At 46.5% G+C, this 24,912-nt stretch overlaps 1 protein-coding gene across 2 annotated transcripts in view; it reads right to left on the bottom strand.

Annotated features, from left to right (window-relative positions):
* The window catches only part of LOC121532284 (protein-methionine sulfoxide oxidase mical3a-like), a 176,077-nt gene that overhangs the window by 119,079 nt on the left and 32,086 nt on the right, over positions 1-24,912 (bottom strand). For both annotated transcript variants that reach the window (XM_045205019.1, XM_041838136.2), the window contains exon 2: positions 20,219-20,500. The gene's annotated coding sequence lies outside the window, so the exon portion shown is untranslated. The remainder of the gene's footprint in view (positions 1-20,218; positions 20,501-24,912) is intronic.

The raw sequence follows: 24,912 nt of genomic DNA, 5'->3' as shown, positions 1-24,912 counted from the left end.
GAACATCCGCTGTGCCGTTTGATGCTTGGGAATCGTGAGACAAAACAATATGTCCTCGTGAATAGCATTCCCCGACATGTATAGCAAACGAAAGTCAATTCATGGGCATCTCGGCCCTCACAGCTAACGTCCATTTGGAGAGCATAAGCTGGAGAGTTTTTGACTCATTCAGTCAGAGTTTCCTAAACGTCGGGAGAGGTTGTGTTTTTCTCTAGCTGGAGGTAAGCAGGAGGTAAGCTTCTCATATGGTGTTGAGTAAAGCTTAACCATGTATTAGATCGTAGGTAGGTAGTTAGTTGTAGTTAGGTATTGTATTTATCATAGGTTAGTATTGTTGTTATTGTAGGTTTCCGTAGGTAATAGTAGGTTAGTATCGAAGCACGAGGCTAGCTAGCTAGCGGGTAGCTACTGGTAACGATTAGCAACGGTGGAGAGCTGTTTCCAATGTTAATGTGCTGCTAGCCAACGTTAAATTTTTTGCTGCGTTATGCGTTATGAAAGGAACTAGACACGGACATGAATTATCTGTTTAGTGTGCTAACACACTCTTGTCAGTTTCTTGTAACCAAGTATTGGTGCTAAATTGTGTGTTAATGGATGCTAGCTTGCTAGTTAGCTACGGCATCATAGCTAGGCATCGTGGGTTGTTGTGGTTAGTTACTGTAGGTTGGCAGTGTCTTCGGCCGTGCCGGCTGTAGCCGAAAGCGAGCTAACTAGCTGTTTTTTCGAACAGAGTCAGAGTCAACACAGTAGCCATTGTGTGCCGGGGGTAGTACGAAGCTAGCTAGCTAGCCGTTCTTCAAACAAAGTCAACACAGTGGCCATTGCTAGCTACCCAACACGACCAGCTAACTGTACTGTAGTAGCTAAATACAATATACTTGTCCTAGCTAGCCAACGTTTAATCATTGCTGCGTCATGAAAGGAACTTGACACAGACACGAATGATCTGTTTAGTGTGTTATCACACTATTGGTGTGTCTTGGCAGTGTCTTCGGCCGTGCCGGCTGTTCGAACAGAGTCAGAGTCAACACAATAGCCATTGTGTGCCGGGTGTAGCACGAAGCTAGCTAGCTAGCCGTTCTTCAAACAAAGTCAACACAGTGGCCATTGCTAGCTACCCAACACGACCAGCTAACTGTACGGTAGTAGCCAAATACAATATACTTGTCCTAGCTAGCCAACGTTTAATCATTGCTGCGTCATGAAAGGAACTTGACACAGACACGAATGATCTGTTTAGTGTGTTATCACACTATTGGTGGTTTGTTGTGACCAAGTGTTGGTGCTAAACGGTGTGTTATTGTTATTGGATGCTAGCTTGCTAGTTAGCTATGGTGTCATAGTTAGCTAGCTGAATAAAGTGGGTTGAGTCTATTCCTTTAAACATTGAACCGCTGTGGTTCACAACAATTCTGATTTCTAAAGGTGGAAGTTGGGGAGAGTTTTTGTTCGGGTGGTTCAGTGAAACAATTTTAGTTTCTGAGGTAGAAGTTTTTGGTGAGGGAGGCCCTGCTCTCTCCTCTCCCAGATGCTTAGCTCATTTCATTCCGATCTCCTCTGCATTTTTGTAGCCATTTGCTACAGCCTGTCAACTATGCCTCTGCCTATCCCTGTTCTCTCCTCTCTGCACAGGCTACACAAACGCACCACACCGCGTGGCTGCTGCCTCTCTAACCTGGTGGTCCCTGCACGCACCCCCACACCTGGAGTTCAGGTCGCAGGCAGCCTCTGGAACTGCCGTTCTGCTGCCAACAAAGCTGACTTCATCCCAGCCTATGCCAACCTCCAGTCCCTCGACTTCCTGGCGCTGACGGAAACATGGATCACCACTGAAAACACTGCTACTCCTACTGCTCTCTCCTCGTCTGACCATGTGTTCTCGCATACCCCGAGAGCATCTGGTCAGAGGGGTGGTGGTACAGGAATCCTCATCTCTCCCAAGTGGACATTCTCAATTTTTCCCCTAACCCATCTGTCTATCTCCTCATTTGAATTCCATGCTGTCACAGTCACTAGCCCATTTAAGCTTAATATCCTTGTCATCTATCGCCCTCCAGGTTCCCTTGGAGAGTTCATCAATGAGCTTGACGCCTTGATAAGTTCCTTCCCTGAGGATGGCTCACCCCTCACAGTTTTGGGGGATTTCAACCTCCCTATGTCCACATTTGACTCATTTCTCTCTGCCTCCTTCTTTCCACTCCTCTCCTCTTTTGACCTCACCCTCTCACCGTCCCCCTACTCACAAGGCAGGCAATACGCTTGACCTCATCTTCACTAGATGCTGCTCCTCTACTAATCTCACTGCAACTCCCCTCCATGTCTCCGACCACTACTTTGTTTCCTTTTCTCTCTCGCTCTCCTCCCACACTACTCACTCTGCCCCTACACAGATGGTAATGCGCCGCCGCAACCTTCGCTCTCTCTCTCCCACTACTCTCTCCTCTTCCATCCTATCATCTCTTCCCTCTGCTCAATCCTTCTCCCTCCAATCTCCTGATTCTGCCTCCTCAACCCTCCTCTCCTCCCTTTCTGCATCCTTTGACTCTCTGTGTCCCCTATCCTCCCGGCCGGCTCGGTCCTCCCCTCCAGCTCCGTGGCTTGATGACTCATTGCGAGCTCACAGAACAGAGCTCCGGGCAGCGGAGCGGAAATGGAAGAAAACTAAACTCCCTGCCGACCTGGCATCTTTTCCTCCCTCCTCTCTACATTTTCTTCATCTGTTTCTGCTGCTAAGGCCACCTTCTACCACTCTAAATTCCAAGCATCTGCCTCTAACCCTAGGGAAGCTCTTTGCCACATTTTCCTCCCTCGTGAATCCCTCTCTCTCTGTGGATGACTTCGTCAACCACTTTGAAAAAGAAGGTTGACGACATCCGATCCTCGTTTGTTAAGTCTAATGACACTGCTGGTCCTGCTCACACTGCCCTACCCTATGCTTTGACTTCTTTCTCCCCTCTCTCTCCAGATAAAATCCTGCGACTTGTGACTGCAGGCCGCCCAACAACCTGCCCGCTTGACCCCATCCCCTCCTCCCTTCTCCAGACCATCTCCGGTGACCTTCTCCCCTACCTCACCTCGCTGATCAACTCATCCTTGACCGCTGGCCATGTCCCTTCCGTCTTCAAGAGAGCGAGAGTTGCTCCCCTTCTCAAAAAACCAACACTCGACCCCACTGATGTCAACAACTACAGACCAGTATCCCTTCTTTCTTTTCTTTCCAAAACTATTGAGCGTGCCGTCTTTAGCCAACTCTCTTGCTATCTCTCTCAGAATGACCTTCTTGATCCAAACCAATCAGGTTTCAGGACTGGTCATTCAACTGAGACTGCTCTTCTCTGTGTCACGGAGACTCTCCGCACTGCTAAAGCTAACTCTCTCTCCTCTGCTCTTGTCCTTCTAGACCTGTCTGCTGCCTTTGATACTGTGAACCATCAGATCCTCCCTCTCCACCCTCTCCGAGCTGGGCATCTCCGGCGCGGCTCACTCCTGGATTGCGTCCTACCTGACCGGTCGCTCCTACCAAGTGGCGTGGCGAGAAGCTGTCTCCGCACCACGTGCTCTCACCACTGGTGTCCCCCAGGGCTCAGTTCTAGGCCCTCTCCTTTTCTCCCTATACACCAAGTCACTTGGCTCTGTCATATCCTCACATGGCCTTTCCTATCATTGCTACGCTGACGATACACAACTAATCTTCTCCTTTCCCCCTTCTGATAACCAGGTGGCGAATCGCATCTCTGCATGTCTGGCAGACATATCAGTATGGATGACGGATCACCACCTCAAGCTGAACCCTGGCAAGATGGAGCTGCTCTTCCTCCCGGGGAAGGACTGCCCGTTCCATGATCTCGCCATCACGGTTGACAACTCCGCTGTGTCCTCCTCCCAGAGTGCGAAGAGCCTAGGCGTGACCCTGGACAACACCCTGTCGTTCTCCGCCAACATCAAGGCGGTGACCCGCTCCTGCAGGTTCATGCTCTACAACATTCGGAGAGTACGACCCTGCCTTACACAGGAAGCGGCACAGGTCCTAATCCAGGCACTTGTCATCTCCCGGCTGGACTACTGCAACTCGCTGTTGGCTGGCCTCCCTGCCTGTGCCATTAAACCCTACAACTCATCCAGAATGCCGCAGCCCGTCTGGTGTTCAACCTTCCCAAGTTCTCTCACGTCACCCCCTCCTCCGCACACTCCACTGGCTTCCAGTTGAAGCTCGCATCCGCTACAAGACCATGGTGCTTGCCTATGGAGCAGTGAGGGGAACGGCACCTCTGTACCTTCAGGCTCTGATCAGTCCCTACACCCAAACGAGGGCATTGCGTTCATCCACCTCTGGCCTGCTGGCTCCCCTTCCTCTGCGGAAGCATAGTTCCCGCTCAGCCCAGTCAAAACTGTTCGCTGCTCTGGCACCCCAATGGTGGAACAAGCTCCCTCACGACGCCAGGACAGCGGAGTCACTCACCACCTTCCGGAGACATTTGAAACCCCACCTCTTTAAGGAATACCTGGGATAGGATAAAGTAATCCTTCTACCCCCCCCCCCACCCCACCCCAAATTGTAAAGTGGTTATCCCACTGGCTATAGGGTGAACGCACCAATTTGTGAGTCGCTCTGGCTAAGAGCGTCTGCTAAATGACGTTAATGTGCCCTTGAGCAAGGCACTTAACCCTAATTGCTCCTGTAAGTCGCTCTGGATAAGAGCGTCTGCTAAATGACTAAAATGTAAAATGTAAATGTAAATCTCAGGAGGGATTTTGTCCCACTCCTCTTTGCAGATCTTCTCCAAGTCATTAAGGTTTCGAGGCTGACATTTGGCAACTCGAACCTTCAGCTCCCTCCACAGATTTTCTATGGGATTAAGGTTTGGAGACTGGCTAGGACACTCCAGGACTTTAATGTGCTTCTTCTTGAGCCACTCCTTTGTTGCCTTGGCCGTGTGTTTTGGGTCATTGTCATGCTGGAATACCCATTGACAACCCATTTTCAATGCCCTGGCTGAGGGAAGGAGGTTCTCACCCAAGATTTGACGGTACATGGCTCCGTCCATCGTCCCTTTGATGCGGTGAAGTTGTCCTGTCCCCTTAGCAGAAAAACACCCCCAAAGCATAATGTTTCCACCTCCATGTTTGACAGTGGGGATGGTGTTCTTGGGGTCATAGGCAGCATTCCTCCTCCTTCTCCAAACACGGCGAGTTGAGTTGATGCCAAAGAGCTCGATTTTGGTCTCATCTGACCACAACACTTTCACCCAGTTCTCCTCTGAATCATTCAGATGTTCATTGGCAAACTTCAGACGGGCCTGTATATGTGCTTTCTTGAGCAGGGGGACCTTGCGGGCACTGCAGGATTTCAGTCCTTCACGGCGTAGTGTGTTACCAATCATTTTCTTGGTGACTATGGTCCCAGCTGCCTTGAGATCATTGACAAGATCCTCCCGTGTAGTTCTGGGCTGATTCCTCACCGTTCTCATGATCATTGCAACTTCACGAGATGAGATCTTGCATGGAGCCCCAGGCCGAGGGAGAATGACAGTTATTTTGTGTTTCTTCCATTTGCGAATAATCGCACCAACTGTTGTCACCTTCTCACCAAGCTGCTTGGCAATGGTCTTGTAGCCCATTCCAGCCTTGTGTAGGTCTACAATCGTGTCCCTAACATCCTTGGAGAGCTCTTTGGTCTTGGCCATGATGGAGAGTTTGGAATCTGATTGATTGATTGCTTCTGTGGACAGGTGTCTTTTATACAGGTAACAAACTGAGATTAGGAGCACTCCCTTTAAGAGTGTGCTCCTAATCTCAGCTTGTTACCTGTATAAAAGACACCTGGGAGCCAGAAATCTTTCTGATTGAGAGGGGGTCAAATACTTATTTCCCTCATTAAAATGCAAATCAATTTATAACATTTTTGACATGGGTTTTTCTGGATTTTTTTGTTGTTATTCTGTCTCTCACTTTTCAAATAAACCTACCATTAAAATTATAGACTGATCATTTCCTTGTCAGTGGGCAAACGTACAAAATCAGCAGGGGATCAAATACTTTTTTCCCTCACTGTACACACCTTTCTTATTCATATCTTATTCATATACTGTCTATACACACAATTATATACACACACACATATATATACACATACAAGTCTAACATAGATACATGGATCGGTAGCAGCTAGTACTCCGGTGACGACAAACGTCAAAGCCTGCCCGAGGAAGGAGGAGGTGCAGCCTCGGCTGAATCCGTGACATATATATAGATATCACAGATTCAGCTGAGGCTGCCCCACCTCCTTGCTCGGGCAGGCTTCGGCGTTCGTCGTCACCGGAGTACTAGCTGCTACCGATCCATGTATCTATGTTCGACTTGTTTTGTCTTAATTAGTCACACATGTTTCCTATCATGTAGTTATGTCTTCCCTATTTAACCCTCTGTCTCACACTGTGTGTTGTGCGTGTTTGTTCATGTTTTGGTTGTCGTTAGTGTGCGGGTTTGTTCCCTCCCTGCGTGGAGGTTGTTGTTCATTCTTTTACCTACGAGTAAAGTACGCCTTTTGATTAGCTCTGTGTCCTGCGCCTGACTTCGCCTACCGCATTACACTGACGCCTTGACAGAAACACGCACCATAACATGGAGTCAGCAGGTACAGCTATGCCAGCCGGATCGATGGAGGAACGCGTCCAACAACAAGCGGCCATGATCCAGGCTCTCGGCACCGCTATGGAACGAGTAGTTAATACTATGGAGCGATGGGAGAGAGGAGGTATCCCTATACCTCCTCCAATTACACAACCACCTACACCGATGTCCATCTCTTCACCATCTGGGTCCAGTGGGATTCGGCTCTCGCTCCCACTGGGGGCCTTATGACGGTACAGCTGCCGGGTGTCAGGGTTTTCTGCTCCAGGTAGAGCTCTACCTGGCAACCATCCACCCAGCTCCCTCGGGATACGAGAGCGTGTCCGCCCTCATCTCCTGTCTGTCCGGTAAAGTGCTGGAGTGGGCCAACGCGAGTGGGGGGGAATAGACGCCGCAACTGTAAGCTATGCGGAGTTTACCTGCCGCTTTAGGGCGGTATTCGATCATCCACCAGAGGGGAGAGCGGCGGGTGAGCGTCTATTCCACCTCAGACAGGGGAAGAGGAGCGCGCAGGAATTTGCACTGGACTTTCGGACTCTGGCTGCCAGCGCAGGATGGAATGAGAGGGCCCTAATCGACCACTACCGTTGCAGCTTAAGGGAGGACGTTCGTCGGGAATTGGCCTGCAGGGACACTAACCTAAACCTGGACCAACTGGTGGATATGTCAATCCGACTGGATAACCTGTTGGCCACCCGCGGACGTCCGGATCAGGGGCCGTCCGTTCCATCCCCCAGCACCTTCGACCCTACCCCTATGGAGGTGCTGCTATGAGGGAGACCGGTAGAGGGGCCGTCAAATAAACCTACCATTAAAATTATAGACTGATCATTTCTGCTGGTCGGTGCTGGGGAGGGCCTTCAAGGAGTCGAGGCAGTAGGCAGCGCACTGGTGAACTGTTTCAGGTGAGTAGGCACCCAACTCACCCAGAGCTCACTGTTGTGCATATGTGTATAAATATTGTATTTCCCGAGTTTTTTCTCATTCCCAGCATAAGGCGCTAGTAGATTCAGGCGCAGCTGGGAACTTTATTGATTGTCAGTTTACCCGTAGGTTAGGGATTCCTATTGTGCCAGTTGATGTGCCCTTCCCTATACATGCCCTAGATAGTCGCCCTTTAGGGTCAGGTCTGATTAGGGAGGTCACAGCGCCACTCTGGATGAAGACGCAGGAGGGGCATGAGGAAATAATTAGTCTATATCTGATTGATTCTCCTGCGTTTCCAGTGGTGTTGGGGCTTCCCTGGTTAGCTTCTCATGACCCCACTATTTCATGGCAACAGAGGGCTCTTAAGGGATGGTCAAGTCAGTGCTTGGGGAGGTGTGTAGGTGTTTCCGTAGGGGCAACTACGGTGGAAAGTCCAAACCAGGTTCCCACCATGCACATTCTGCCTGAATATGCCGATTTGGCTCTCGCCTTCTGTAAAAAGAAGGCGACTCAATTACCACCCTATCGACAGGGGGATTGTGCGATAAACCTCCAGGTAGGCGCTGCGCTTCCCCGGAGTCACGTGTATCCTCTGTCACAGGAAGAGATGGCGGCTATGGAAACATATGTCACCGAATCTCTGAGACAAGGATACATTCGGCCGTCCACTTCCCCTGTGTCATCGAGTTTATTTTTGTGAAGAAGAAGGATGGTGGCTTACGCCTGTGCATTGACTACCGTGGTCTAAATCAGATCACTGTCAAATACAGCTATCCATTACCTCTGATTGCAAGCATGATGGAGTCATTGCACGGGGCGTGCTTCTTCACGAAATTGGATCTCAGGAGCGGGTACAACCTGGTGCGTATCCGGGAGGCAGATGAGTGGAAGACTGCATTTAGTACCACCTCGGGGCACTATGAGTACCTCGTCATGCCATATGGTTTGATGAATGCTCCTTCAGTCTTCCAATCTTTTGTTGATGAGATTTTCAGGGACCTGCATGGACAGGGTGTAGTGGTGTATATTGATGACATTCTCATATACTCCACTACACGGGCCGAGCATGTGTCCCTGGTGCGTCAGGTGCTTGGTCGACTGTTGGGGCATGACTTGTATGTGAAGGCGGAAAAATGTCTGTTCTTCCAAGAATCCATCTCCTTCCTAGGACACCGCCTGTCCGCGTCAGGTGTGGAGATGGAGATTGACTGCATTTCGGCCGTGCGTAATTGGCCGACTCCTACCACGGTGAAGGAGGTGCAGCGATTCTTGGGTTTTGCCAATCACTACCGGAGGTTTATCCGGGGCTTTGGTCAGGTAGCGGCTCCCATTACCTCCTTGCTAAAGGGAGGACCGGTGCGTCTACAGTGGTCAGCTGAGGCAGACAGGGCTTTTGGGCATCTGAAGGACCTGTTTACTTCGGCTCCGGTGCTGGCTCATCCGTATCCTTCCTTGGCATTCCAGGTTGAGGTGGACGCGTCCGAGGCTGGGATTGGAGCTGTACTGTCTCAGCGCTCGGGTACGCCACCAAAACTCCGCCCCTGTGCTTTCTTTTCTAAGAAGCTCAGTCCGGCGGAGCGCAACTATGATGTGGGGGACCGGGAGCTGTTAGCTGTGGTTAAAGCTCTGAAAGTGTGGAGGCATTGGCTTGAGGGGGCTAAACACCCTTTTCTCATTTTGACTGACCATCGTAATCTGGAGTACATCCGGGCGGTGAGGAGGCTGAACCCTCGTCAGGCAAGGTGGGCCATGTTCTTCACTCGTTTTGTGTTTACTCTCACTTACAGACCAGGTTCCCAGAACGCTAAGGCAGACGCCCTGTCCCGACTGTATGACACAGAGGAGAGGTCGATTGAGCCCACTCCCATACTTCCGGCGTCGTGTCTGGTGGCACCGGTAGTGTGGGAGGTTGACGCAGACATCGAGTGGGCGTTACGTACCGAGCCCACTCCCCCCCAGTGTCCAGAGGGTCGGATGTACGTGCCGCTCGAGGTTCGTGATCGATTGATCTATTGGGCTCACACGTCACCCTCCTCTGGTCATCCTGGCATCGGTCGGACAGTGCACTGTCTTAGTGGGAAGTACTGGTGGTCCACTTTAGCCAAGGACGTGAGAGTTTATGTTTCCTCCTGCTCGGTGTGCGCCCAGTGTAAGGCACCTAGACACATGCCCAGAGGGAAATTACAACCCCTACCCGTTCCACAACGGCCGTGGTCCCACCTATCGGTGGATTTTGTGACGGACCTTCCCCCCTCACAGGGGAACACCACGATCCTGGTCGTTGTGGATCGGTTTTCTAAGTCCTGCCGTCTCATTCCTATGCCAGGTCTCCCTACAGCCCTACAAACTGCTGAGGCCCTGTTTACACACGTCTTCCGGCACTACGGGGTACCTGAGGATATTGTGTCGGATCGGGGTCCCCAGTTCACCTCAAGGGTCTGGAGGGCGTTCATGGAACGTCTGGGGGTCTCGATTAGCCTTACCTCAGGTTTTCACCCCGAGAGTAATGGGCAGGTGGAGAGAGTTAACCAGGATGTGGGTAGGTTTCTAAGGTCCTATTGCCAGGACCAGCAGGGGGAGTGGTCAGATTATATCCCCTGGGCAGAGATAGCCCAAAACTCACTCCGCCACTCCTCTACTAACCTTACGCCTTTCCAGTGTGTGTTAGGTTATCAGCCGGTCCTGGCACCTTGGCATCAGAGCCAGATCGAGGCTCCTGCGGTGGATGAGTGGTTTCGGCGCTCGGAAGAGACCTGGAACGCTGCTCATGTACACCTGCAGCGGGCAATCAGGCGACAAAAGGCGAGCGCCGATAGCCACCGCAGTGAGGCCCCGGTGTATGCACCGGGGGACCGGGTCTGGCTCTCGACCCGAAACCTGCCCCTTCGCCTGCCCTGCCGGAAGCTGGGTCGGCGGTTTGTGGGGCCATTTAAAGTCCTGAGGAGATTGAACAAGGTTTGTTATAGGTTACAGCTTCCTATTAATTACCGTATTAACCCCTCGTTCAGTACCAGTCAAAAGTTTGGACACACCTACTCATTCCATGGTTTGTCTTTATTTTTACTATTTTCTACATTGTAGAATAATAGTGAAGGCATCAAAACTATGAAATAGCACATATGGAATCATGTGGTAACCCAAAAAGTGTTAAACAAATCAAATATATTTTATATTTGAGATTCTTTTTTTGGGGGGGAGGGGGGGGGTCAACTGTTTGGACACACCTACTCATTCAAGGGTTTTTCTTTATTTTTACTATTTTCTACATTGTAGAATAATAGTGAAGACATCAAAACTATGAAATAACACAAATGAAATCATGTAGTAACCAAAAAAGTGTTAAACAAATAGCCATCCTTTGCCTTGATGACAGCTTTGCACACTCTTGGCATTCTCTCAACCAGCTTCATGAGGTAGTCACGTGGAATGCATTTAAATTAACAGGTGTGCCTTCTTAAAAGTTAATTTGTGGAATTTATTTCCTTCTTAATGCGTTTGAGCCAATCAGTTAAGTTGTGACAAGATAGGGTTGGTATACAGAAGATAGCCCTATTTGGTAAAATACCAATACCATGTTATGGCAAAAACAGCTCAAATAAGCAAAGCGAAACGACAGTCCATTGTTACTTTAACACATGAAGGTCAGTCAATCTGGAAAATGTCAAGAACTTTGAAAGTTTCTTCAAGTGCAGTCGCAAAAACCATCAAGCACTATGATGAAACTGGCTCTCATGAGGACCGCCATAGGAAAGGAAGACCCAGAGTTACCTCTGCTGCAGATGATAAGTTCATTAGAGTTACCAGCCTCAGAAATTGCAGCCCAAATAAATGCTTCACAGAGTTCAAGTCACAGACACATCTCAACATCAACTGTTCAGAGGAGACTGCATGAATCAGGCCTTCATGGTCGAATTGCTGCAAAGAAACCACTACTAAAGGACACCAATAAGAAGAAGAGACTTGCTTGGGCCAAGAAACACGAGCAATGGACATTAGACCGGTGGAAATGTGTCCCTTGGTCCAAATTGGAGATTTTTGGTTCCAACCGTCTTTGCATTCTTTGCGATACACCATCCCATCTGGTTTGGGCTTAGTGGGACTATCATTTGTTTTTCAACAGGACAATGACCCATCACACCTCCAGTCTGTGTAAGGGCTATTTTACCAAGAAGGAAAGTGATGGAGTGTTGCATCAGATGACCTGGCCTCCACAATCTCCCGACCTCAACCCAATTGAGATGGTTTGGGATGAGTCAGACGGCAGAGTGAAGGAAAAGCAGCCAACATGTGCTCAGCATGTGTGGGAACTCCTTCAAGACTGTTGGAAAAGCATTCCAGGTGAAGCTGGTTGAGAGAATGCCAAGAGTGTGCAAAGCTGTCATCAAGGCAAAGGGTGGCTATTTGAAGAATCTCAAATATAAAATATATTTTGATTTGTTCAGCACTCTTTTGTGTTATTTCATAGTTTTGATTTCTTCACTATTATTCTACAATGTAGAAATTAGTAAAAAGAAAGAAAAACCCTTGAATGAGTAGGTATGTCCAAACTTTTGACTGGTACTGTATGTGTACACGACCAATAGAATTTGAGTTGATCTGAAATCAGGCTACCTGATGGGACGCCAATCAAAATAAACGTTTGTGCTGGCTGCCCTTAATAAGAAACACTTCTGTATCAGTGACTTGGGTTGCAAATGTACAAATGTTCACAAAGGACATGGGGGATCAGAAGACAGCGACCACTCCAAAATGTGACTTGTTAAGATAAAGCCCAGATAAACGTGTCAAAAATAGGCCCTTATCTGTTCTAACATGAATGTTTAGGGGGATTGTGTGCAGCTGTGAGCCCCCTACAAACCAGAGTGTATTGTTACGCTGGCAGGAGGCGACCCTGTTACACACACATACCCCCCCACACACACACACACACACACACATGCACTCACTATCAGCTTTCTGCACATTAGAGACTCTGGCTGCTCTCTCTCTAGGTCCCAGAAAGGCAGACACTCTCCTGTCACCTCCTATCATTGAACGCAGTGGTCAGCCAAGCTGGCATCAATGTACAGAACAGATAGATAAAGGTTCTCTATCTCTGCCACTGAAATTGATACAGCATGAACTTCAACTTGAAATGTTGACTCGACGCTACGTGGCATGTGTGTGAGAGGCTAATTTTTTATTACCTTGCCACCAACCTGGTGGCTTTCTTATGGTATTGACATTGTTATCTGTTATATCAGTGGACAGCTGATGTAAGAAATATGTGTTAAGCAGAAAATATGGCCCTGGCTTTAAATTCTGATTTACAGCCCTCTAACCAATTGTACTATTATGTGTGTTTTTTCGCGTTATTTGTAATGTATTCTGTACATAATGTTTCTGCCACCGTCTCTTTTGACCAAAAAGAGCTTCTGGATATCAGGACAGCAATTACTCACCTCGTATTGGACGAAGATTTTTCTTCAACGAGTCGGACGCAAAGGATATCCTACAGACACCCGACAAGTGCTAAATCCCCGTCATTCGCCTCTTCCATCTATCCTGTTAGCCAATGTTCAATCATTTGAAAACAAATTGGACGACCTAAGATTAAGGTTATCCTACCAACGGGACATTAAAAACTGTAATATCTTATGTTTCACAGAGTCGTGGCTGAACGACAACATGGATAACATACAGCTGGCGGGATATACGCTACATCGGCAGGATAGAACGGCTGACTCCGGTAAGACAAGGGGTGGCGGTCTGTGTATATTTGTAAACAACAGCTGGTGCATAAAATCTACTACTAAGGAAGTCTCGAGGTTTTGCTCGCCTGAGGTAGAGTATCTCATGATAAGCTGTAGACCACATTATTTACCAAGAGAGTTTTCATCTATATTTTTCGTAGCTGTCTATCTACCACCACAAACCGATGCTGGCACTAAGATTGCACTCAATGAGCTGTATAAGGCCATAAGTAAACAGGAAAACGCTCATCCAGAGGCAGCGCTCCTAGTGGCCGGGGACTTTAATGCAGGGAAACTTAAATCCGTTCTATCTCATTTCTACCAGCATGTTAAATGTGCAACCAGAGAGAAAAAAACTCTAGACCACCTTTACTCCACACACAGAGACGCATACAAAGCTCTCCGTCGCCCTCCATTTGGCAAATCTGCCCATAACTCAATCCTCCTGATTCCTGCTTATAAGCAAAAACTAAAGCAGGAAGCACCAGTGTCTCGGTTAATAAAAAAGTGGTCAGATGACGCAGATGCTAAGCAACAGGACTGTTTTGCTAGCACAGACTGGAATATGTTCCGGGATTCTTCCGATAGCATTGAGGAGTACACCACATCAGTCACTAGCTTCATCAATAAGTGCATCGATGACGTCGTCCCCACAGTGACCGTACGTACATACCCCAACCAGAAGCCATGGTTACAGGCAACATCCGCAATGAGCTAAAGTGTAGAGCTGCCGCTTTCAAGGAGCGGGACTCTAACCTGGACGCTTATAAGAAATCCTGTTATGCCCTCCGACAAACCATCAAACAGGCAAAGAGTCAATACAGGACTAAGATTGAAACGTACTACACTGGCTCTGACGCTCGTCGGATGTGGCAGGGCTTGAAAACTATTACAGACTACAAAGGGAATCACAGCCGCGAGCTGCCCAGTGACACACGCCTACCAGACGAGCTAAATCACTTCTATGCTCACTTCGAGGCAAGCAACACTGAAGCATTCATGAGAGCATCAGCTGTTCCGGATGACTATGTGATCACGCTCTCCGTAGCCAATGTGAGTAAGACTTTTAAGCAGGTCAATGTTCACAAGGCCGCAGGTCCAGACGGATTTCCAGGACGTGTACTCCGAGCATGTGCTGACCAACTGGCAAGTGTCTTCACTGACATTTTCAACATGTCCCTGACTGAGTCTGTAATACCAACATGTTTCAAGCAGACCACCATAGTCCCTGTGCCCAAGGACACTAAGATAACCTGCCTAAATGACTACCGACCCGTAGCACTCACGTCTGTAGCCATGAAGTGCTTTGAAAGGCTGGTCATGGCTCACATCAACACCATTATCCCAGAAACCGTAGACCCACTCCAATTTGCATACCGCCCCAACAGATCCACAGATTATGCAATCTTTATTGCACTCCACATTGCCCTTTCCCACCTGGACAAGAGGAACACCTACGTGAGAATGCTATTCATTTACTACAGCTCAGCGTTCAACATCATAGTGCCCTCAAAGCTCATCACTAAGCAAATGATCCTGGGACTAAACGCCTCCCTCTGCAACTGGATCCTGTACTTCCTGACGGGCCGCCCTCAGGTGGTAAGGGTAGGTAACAACACGTCTGCCACGCTAATCCTCAACACGGGGGCCCCTGAGGGTTGCGTGCTCAGTCCCCTCCTGTACTCCCTGTTCACCCATGACTGCATGGCCAGGCTCGACTCCAACACCATCATTAAGTATGCCGACGACACAACAGTGGTAGGCCTGATCACAGCCTATAGGGAGGTCAGAGACCTGGCCGTGTGGTTTCAGGATAACAACCTCTCCCTCAACGTGACCAAGACAAAGGAGATGATTGTGGACTACAGGAAAAAAAAGAGGACTGAGCACGCCCCCATTCTCATCGACGGGGCTGTAGTGGAACAGGTTGAGAGCTTCAAGTTCCTTGGTGTCCACATCACCAACGAACTATCATGGTCCAAACACACCAAGACAGTCGTGAAGAGGGCACGACAAAGCCTATTCCCCCTCAGGAGACTGAAAAGATTTGGCATGGGTCCTCAGATCCTCAAAAAGTTATACAGCTGCACTATCGAGAGCATCCTGACTGGTTGCATCACCGCCTGGTATGGCAACTGCTCGGCCTCCGACCGCAAGGCACTGTTCTCTCTGCTACCGCACGGCAAGTGGCAAGTCTAGGTCCAAAAGGTTTCTCAATAGCTTCTACCCCCAAGCCATAAGACTCCTGAACAGCTAATCATGGCTACCCAGACTACCCCCCCCCTCCATCCCCCACTGTTACGCTGCTGCTACTCTGTTTATTATTTATGCATAGTCACTTTAACTCTACCCACATGTACATATTACCTCAATTACCTCGACTAGCCGGTGCCCCCGCACATTGACTCTGTACCTGTACCCCCCTGTATATATAGCCTCCCTACTGTTATTTTATTTTACTGCTGCTCTTTAGTTATTTGCTTTAATTTTTTTTTACTTAACACTTATTTTATTTAACTTTTTTCTTTAAAAAACTGCATTGTTGGTTAAGGGCTTGTAAGTAAGCATTTCACTGTAATGTCTACACCTGTTGTATTCGGCGCATGTGGCAAATAACATTTGATTTGATTTGATAACCATAAAGTAATAGAGAAGAGATATATGACCAGGTAACTATGCTATAATACACTAAAGGCCTACGGTATCTGACAACCACCACCCAAAGTGATAAAACTGTCACCTCACAAGTAAGCAATAAAAATAGAAAACATTTCATGGTCAAAGAATTTGAAAGCCACTGGAAAAAGCATGAAGAAAAATGCCTCTTACAAAACCAAAATGAATCACACACAGGGCTCTAAATTAAACATTTTAATTGGTAGCACTGGTGCTCCCAACTTCAAAAAGTTAGGAGCACCACATTAAATTTAGGAGCATCAGAAAATACGATTTTTTAAATTGATAGAGAAACAGCCTACAGTCGTGGTCAAAAGTTTTGAGAATGACAGAAGTATTGGTCTTCACAAAGTTTGCTGATTCAGTGTTATGAGATATTTTTGTCAGATGTTACTATGGTATACTGAAGTATAATTACAAGCATTCCATAAGTGTCAAAGGCTTTTATTGACAATTACATTAAGTTTATGCAAAAGAAAACTTATTTTTCAAGACCTCTGCAATTCGCCCTGGCATGCTGTCAATTAACTTCTGGGCCACATCCTGACTGATGGCAGCCCATTCTTGCATAATCAATGCTTGGAGTTTGTCAGAATTTGTGGGTTTTTGTTTGTCCACCCGCCTCTTGAGGATCGACCACAAGTTCTCAATGGGATTAGGGTCTGGGGAGTTTCCTGGCCATGGACATAAAATGTCGATGTTTTGTTCCCCGAGCCACTTAGTTATCACTTTTGCCTTATGGCAAGGTGCTCCATCATGCTGGAAAAGGCATTGGTCGTCACCAAACTGTTCTTGGATGGTTGGGAGAAGTTGCTCTCTGAGGATGTGTTGGTACCATTCTTTATTCATGGCTGTGTTCTTAGGCAAAATTGTGAGTGAGCCCACTCCCTTGGCTGAGAAGCAACCCCACACATGAATGGTCTCAGGATGCTTTACTGTTGGCATGACACAGGACTGATGGTAGCGCTCACCTTGTCTTCTCCGGACAAGGTGTTTTCCCGGATGCCCCAAACAATCGGAAAGGGGATTCATCAGAGAAAATGACTTTACCCCAGTCCTCAGCAGTCCAATCCCTGTACCTTTTGCAGAATATCAGTCTGTCCCTGATGTTTTTCCTGTTGAGAAGTGGCTTCTTTGCTGCCCTTCTTCGCCTCACTGTGCGTGCAGATGCATTCTCACCTGTCTGCTGCCATTCCTGAGCTCTGCACTGGTGGTGCCCCAATCCCGCAGCTGAATCAACTTTAGGAGACGGTCCTGGCGCTTGCTGGACTTTCTTGGGCGCCCTGACGCCTTCTTCACAACAATTGAACCTCTCTTCTTGAAGTTCTTGATGATCCGATAAATGGTTGATTTAGGTGCAATCTTACTAGCAGCAATATCCTTGCCTGTGAAGGCCTTTTTGTGCAAAGCAATGATGACGGCACATGTTTCCTTGCAGGTAACCATGGTTAACAGAGGAAGAACAATGATTTCAAGCACCACCCTCCTTTTAAAGCTTCCAGTCTGTTATTCTAACTCAATCAGCATGACAGAGTGATCTCCAGTCTTGTCCTCGTCAACACTCTGACCTGTGTTAACGAGAGAATCACTGACATGATGGCAGCTGGTCCTTTTGTGGCAGGGCTGAAATGCAGTGTAAATGTTTTTTGGGGATTAAGTTCATTTTCATGGCAAAGAGGGACTTTGCAATTAATTGCAATTCATCTGATCACTCTTCATGACATTCTGGAGTATATGCAAATTGCCATCATCAAAACTGAGGCAGCAGGCTTTGTCTCCCGAGTGGCGCAGTGGTCTAAGGCACTGCATCACGCTGTGCCACTAGAGATCCTGGTTCGAATCCAGGCTCTGTCGTAGCCGGCCGCGACCGGGAGACCCATGGGGCGGCGCGCAATTGGCCCAGCATCGTCCAGGGTAGGGGAGGGAATGGCCGGCAGGGATGTAGCTCAGTTGATAGAGCATGGCGTTTGCCTTTCAGGGCATCGCTGAGCAGCGCAGAGCTGTTGTGAAGGAAGTTGTCAAGGAAGTGAGTTTGTGTTTATACAGGACCTCCCGCCCTACCGTCTATACGGAGCCCTCTGCATTGTTACAAAATTTGAGAGGCGTGGTACAGAGCTCAATTTGGCCTCTGCGTTCCTCTGGTGACTCCGCGATTACGTCACACCATCCATATGGCGCCTCCGACCACATTTTCGGATCAAGCATAAATAGGTTGTTAGGGTTAGCTAGAATGCTACAGTTGTTGTCCCTGATGCAAAAGAAACAGCCACAACCAATGACGAGCATCAATGGGTGTAACTTGATATCAAGAAACGCCTATATCAGAAAAGGCCCCTAATTGCGGTCTGCAAATACATCCTTCTCTTGGGATGCATTACATTGAAAATTGTACACTGTCTTTAAAAACGGTCTTGTGATGATGACATGCAAGAGATCTGTCATTCATTCATTGCTATGATAATTTATCTCCTGAAAAAGCTATCCCTTTTCCTTTCATTGTGTGCCCCCAGATGTTTGGATATACTGTTAAAGTTAACAGGTTGTTAGCAAGCTAGCCAATGAGGTAACATGACTGAACAAAGTGTAAACAAACGGTTAACAACGCGCGAGTAGTTTTAGAACTGGCCACGACATGGTTTATTTATGTAAAATGCGGTCCCTGCGATCAGCTATGCTATAGGAGGATAAGAATGTTGCACATGTAATATGGGTCAGATACAGATCTTTTGACCTGGTTCGGGTAGAAACAATCCGTTTTCGCTGTAGTAATGGTGCAACCATGATGCTATCGAATCTGAACTCGCTTTTTTCTCTAGAGCACTAGGAAACAACCGTTCAGCGCGAAGCCTTATCATTACAACATTATCTGGAAGATTTTTTCCTAGTATCACAGTGCTCTCAAAATAAAACTTGTGGTCGCACAGCAAAATATTTTGTGCCACTTTAGCGCCCTGATCACACACACTGCTACCTCCATGAATTTCTTATCATGCAGATATCTAATAGAGGTTTAGGTAGGCCTACAGAACAATGGCAGGGACATGGGCTCCTGGGGCTTCAAAAACTCACACACGGACAGTAGCCAGTTCAGTAATGTTTTCTTTATGTGTGGGTTAAACCATTACCCTTTTAACTTCCCCGTTTAACACACAGTGAATCACGGTCCTGTGTAACGGTTCCATTAAATAAAGTCAAGTAAACAGAAAACTCTGATCTTCCCATTACATTAGTTGCCATTTACAGAGCTATGATAGTTATCCAATTAGGGGAGAAACCAGCTTCTATGAAAAATCCTGCTGTCCAATAAATGAAATGACTGTACCGTAGTGTGTAGATTGCATGTTCGCTGCATAATAACACTAATGATATTTTATGACAATAATGTTATGCTATGTAATGTTATGAAACAACCCTACAACAGCATATTCATTGGCTAGGGTTGACAACATTTCAAATTGCTGCTCTCACATATCTTAGGTTACATACTGATTGCATAATGACCAAATTACCACACCACACCTGTCACGTCACAGCACAGGACAAGGTCACTCCATAGGACCAAAAATACATTCAGCCACAACAACAATAGCTTGACTTTGAAGAAACCTGTAGTGCTTCCCATAGTGAAGGATAACATAATTGTCTCCATCCTCCCTCCAAGGACATTCCACATATGGGGCCTCCTGTCAGAACAGGTTGCCCTAGTTGTATTTGCAGGGGTTTGCTAATTCAACTAACCACAGGGGGCCTGAGGATGTCGACTGACTCCAATTTATTTGAGACTGAAAGGAGGAAACTTTGCTGGGTGAGGAGCTAATAAAGAGAGCTAATATAAAAGAGGAGATTCACAACCAACTGTGAGGATAACAGTCATTAAGAAACATCAGAGAGGAATCCACCCAGATCTCTGCAGGTGACATTATTTAACTGTCTCTAATTATACTCTAACGAAACCACCCCTCTTTTTTTTTGTTGTACGGCATCCTTTTCCACTGAAGATCTGTAAATTACAGACACAGAACAACTGTGAAGTCTCACTGACTCCTGCTAACAAAGGACTCTTACCTAAGGTAGACAGCTCTACACACCTTCCACATGTAACAAAGGAAACATGCACAATGTCATCCCTGCAATCTTCAAAGGCATGTACCAGGTATGACATTGCTAATGATAAACTCACAATGTCACATATGCAGCAAAAAGGAATTCAGTGTGCTGGATGTGTAGGAGAGAGTGGTGACAGTACTTACAGAGAGAAGAGGCGCAGCCGCTGAAGAGCTTAGGTGTTTCCTCTGTTTGTGGTTTGTTCTCGTTCTCTCCTCCCTCGTTCTCTCCTCCCTCGTCTTCCCTTCTCACCACAGTAAGATGCTGCCTGGTCCAGTGCACGTTGTCATGGCAACCTGAAAGGGGAGATTCTTACGTGACCTAGTCGCCGAGCTTGAGGATTGGCCAGACAGGGGAAAGGAGGCCCCTCCTCTCAGCGGTGACGTCACACGCCCACTGGCTCACAAAGGGAGGGCTCCCTGGTCCGCCTGTAAAGAAACACACAATGGGAAGTCTTAAGGAGGGGTGGGGTAACTGGAGATAATGCACCAAGGCAACAGGGAGGACTTGACTGACTGATCTGAGAGGTATCTGTCTGTCGGTCTGTCTACTACTACTGGGTTGGGCTTTGTAATGGGGTGGGCACAAAATGTACCCCCAGTGCTCCAAGCTGGCAGGGTACAGAAATAACACATGTTCAATAAGACATACCACTGGTCCCATATATGGCAGCTTGACCCACGGGCCTTACACAGGCTTACTGGGAGAGAGGCTATATTTATACAGTGCCTTGCAAAAGTATTCATCCCCCTTGGCGTTTTTCCTATTTTGTTGCATTACAACCTGTAATTAAATGGATTTTTATTTGGATTTCATGTAATGGACATACACAAAATTGTCCAAATTGGTGAAGTGAAATGAAAAAAATAACTTTTTCAAAAAATTATACAAAATAAATAACAGAAAAGTGGTACGTGCATATGTATTCACCCCCTTTGCTATGAAGCCCCTAAATAAGATCTGGTGCAGCCAATTACCTTCAGAAGTCACATAATTAGTTAAATAAAGTCCACCTGTGTGCAATCTAAGTGTCACATGATCTCAGTATATATACACCTGTTCCTGAAAGGCCCCAGAGTCTGCAACACCACTAAGCAAGGGGCATCACCGAACAAGCGCCACCATGAAGACCAAGGAGCTCTCCAAACAGGTCAGGGACAAAGTTGTGGAGAAGTACAGATCAGGGTTGGGTTATATAAAAATATCAGAAACTTTGAACATCCCACGGAGCACCATTAAATCCATTATTAAAAAATTGAAAGAATATGGCACCACAACAAACCTGCCAAGAGAGGGCCGTCCACCAAAACTCACGGACCAGGCAAGGAGGGCATTAATCAGAGAGGAAAGAAAGAGACCAAATATAACCCTGAAGGAGCAGCAAAGCTCCACAGCGGAGATTGGAGTATCTGTCCATATGACCACTTTAAGCCGTACACTCCACAGAGCTGGGCTTTACGGAAGAGTGGCCAGAAAAAAGCCATTGCTTAAAGAAAAAAATGTGCAAACATATTTGGTGTTCGCCAAAAGGCATGTGGGAGACTCCCCAAACATATGGAAGAAGGTACTCTGGTCAGATGAGACTAAAATTGAGCTTTTTGGCCATCAAGGAAAACGCTATGTCTGGCGCAAACCCAACACCTCTCATCACCCCGAGAACACCATCCCCACAGTGAAGCATGGTGGTGGCAGCATCATGCTGTGTTGAAGTTTTTCATCGGCAGGGACTGGGAAACTGGTCAGAATTGAAGGAATGATGGATTCCGCTAAATACAGGGAAATTCTTGAAGGAAACCTGTTTCAGTCTTCCAGAGATTTGAGACTGGGACGGAAGTTCACATTCCAGCAGGACAATGACCCTAAGCATACTGCTAAAGCAACACTCAAGTGGTTTAAGGGAAAACATTTAAATGTCTTGGAATGGCCTAGTCAAAGCCCAGACCTCAATCCAATTGAGAATCTGTGGTATGACTTAAAGATTGCTGTACACCAGCGGAACCCATCCAACTTGAAGGAGCTGGAGCAGTTTTGCTTTGAAGAATGACAAAACTCCCAGTGGCTAGATATGCCAAGCTTATACAGACATACCCCAAGAGACTTGCAGCTGTAATTGCTGCAAAAGGTGGCTCTACAAAGTATTGACTTTGGGGGGGGTGAATAGTTATGCACTCTCAAGTTTTCTGTTTTTTTTATCTTCAAAGCGGTAGGCATGTAAATCAAATGATACAAACCCCCCAAAAAATCTATTTTAATTCCAGGTTGTAAGGCAACAAAATAGGACAAATGCCAAGGGGGGTGAATACTTTCGCAAGCCACTTGTATATATTGCCGGAGAAACCAGACAGATGCACTGCTGTTGTTTCATTCAAAGCTATGTGTGATATTCTACTCTGCGTGCAAATGCAAACACTTGAACAATGCACATTAGATACCTTTCTGTGAATGGTAAACAATAGATCACATGCTCAAGCACATACACACCCTTACAATGCATATTATAATATTCCTTTGACAGAGGCATTGAAGAAAAACCAATGTCAGATGATCTCACCTATTACAGAACTCATTGAGTCTATACACTCTGTAGCACAGACCAAGATCTCTGTTTGCAGTAGGGTAAAATAGCATTGATTGTCCTTGCATTTGCTGATAAACCATATCTAACAATACGTGGTGCAGATGAATTTCCTGAATGAACAGATTACTGCACACTTACTTATCAAAAGAATGAACTTGCCAGAGTTGAAGAGTGATACAAGCAAGAAACCCAAGGTACCGTCATAGGGCAGGCTGATGAACAGCATAAGTGCCATAATTACATAATGATAACAACCTGCTTTACATTTTTAGACATTTTACAGTCAAGAAAATTGGTCTTGAGGCTTGGACCAAGTGCAGCTAGCAATTGGAGCGCAGTTAGCTGGTGGCTGGGAAGCTGGGAAAGAACATTAATTCCACTGTTCATGGCAGCAACAAACTAATTTGGAAAGAGGGTTTAGAATATTTTACAATCCATCTGGGAAAGAGGGGCTCTCTGTCTATTTCACTGTCCCTCCAAATGATGACAAATGTGAATTGTGATCGTGGTTCAGGGTACACCCTGATTCAACCAGACCACAGACACTGATGCAAAGATAATGGTCTGTGATTGGTCCAGTCTGCCAAACCAGGGAGGAGACGTGAAGTGTTTCTGGAACATATCGGTAAGGTCTTTGTGTTGTCTTTGCCAGGAACACACTTACTCTCAGAGCATCTACATGCAATTCTTCATAGTAAAAGACATATTCAATACCGTGTTGTTTCCTATACATGGAATACTGTAATGGACCAAGGGCATTCCTTTCTGAAGCTTTGAATCGAAGCAAATAATAATAATCATTCGATTTAGTCAACAACATGTGGTTACACTATTCTCCAAAGACAAGGAGATATGCTAGTGATTGACTGCCAGATCCATCAGCTCTGGCTGCAATTAAGCTTGATAACCACACCAACAAATAAAACAGTTTTCCCAAGATCAGGATCACTCCACACAGACATACACAAAACAACTGTGCACTACTGCTAGAATAAGGTGTAGCTAAACTTCCCAGGGTTTTCAGTAAACAATGAATTAACTGTCTGGTTATCTCTGATCTGTGTTTACCAGAGTGAACTTACAGTCTCCTGATTGGCTGGATCTGGCTAGGGTCTTGTTGGGACAGTGACTGTCACAGCCAATCAGAGAGGTCACTCAAACGCAGCACTTCAGAGTTATGTATTATGCAGCCCATTTTTACTTCTAATGCAATACTGTAGCCAGGCAGGCGGACTGTTAAGCCCCATTAATAAAACATACTGGGCCTGTGGAATAGGCCGTCCATTTCTCCAAAGCAGACAGACAAACAATATGGAAGTGCAATTCAATTTAAGATTAAGGAAACATTACTACAGTATATTCTACAATGTGATGTTTTTTCCTCACACTAAATAAATGCTTGTTTTGCATTTAGATTGAAGGACTTTGCATTAGGTTATTTTAAAATGTGTTGTTACAGAGAGTGGTAATGTTAGAAGTGTATATGGCTTAGTGGAGTAGTCTGTACAGACCATCCCACATTAGACAATCGCCTCAGAAGTCGAAGCCCTTAGCCCTTACTAAGGAGTGGTCCATCCTGTTGGTCAAACACACACACAAACGCACACGCACGCACGTACACACACACACACACACACACACACACACACACAAATCAGTCTAGTAGATTAGGTTACCTTCATCCCTGCTCTCAGACAAATGCATGATCTTTCCACTCATTTCCCACTTATGTTGACTTTTCCAAAGAGACAGAGAAGAGCTTAGATCATCAACATAGAGATTATAGAACAAAAGACATACAGTATAGATGCTGACTGCTGGATTCCTTCCCTCCTAAGGTCCGATAATATGTACTGTACTGTACCTTCTATGGTTTTGATGAAGTCAATATAATAATATGGTGTTAAGAGATAGATGGGTGGTGTTGAATGGAGCTGAAGGATGGAAATAACAACAACTAATAACAACAAGATAACTAATAATGTAAGCATACTGTGTCCATAATAAGTATATAGGTTATAGGTTGAGAGATTTTGTGAAAGAGCACAGTTAGAAAGAAATGGCATATAGAAGCAAACCGGATGGACAATGATCGGAGAGGTTGAGGGTAGAGGAAGTTCAGGAGTAAAAACAAACATAATATAATTATTCTAAAATTGACTGTGTCCATAAAATGTATATAGTATGTATAAGCTGGAAGTAGAGGCCTAGTTTACTCCAATTAGGGGAGAGGTGGTGGGGTTGGAAAGTAATATTATATAT

The sequence above is a fragment of the Coregonus clupeaformis genome, chromosome 19, assembly GCF_020615455.1.
Source record: "Coregonus clupeaformis isolate EN_2021a chromosome 19, ASM2061545v1, whole genome shotgun sequence".
NCBI classification, from domain to species: domain Eukaryota; kingdom Metazoa; phylum Chordata; class Actinopteri; order Salmoniformes; family Salmonidae; genus Coregonus; species Coregonus clupeaformis.
Note: the sequence above shows the minus strand (reverse complement) of the source record. Positions and strands in the feature narration are given on the sequence as shown.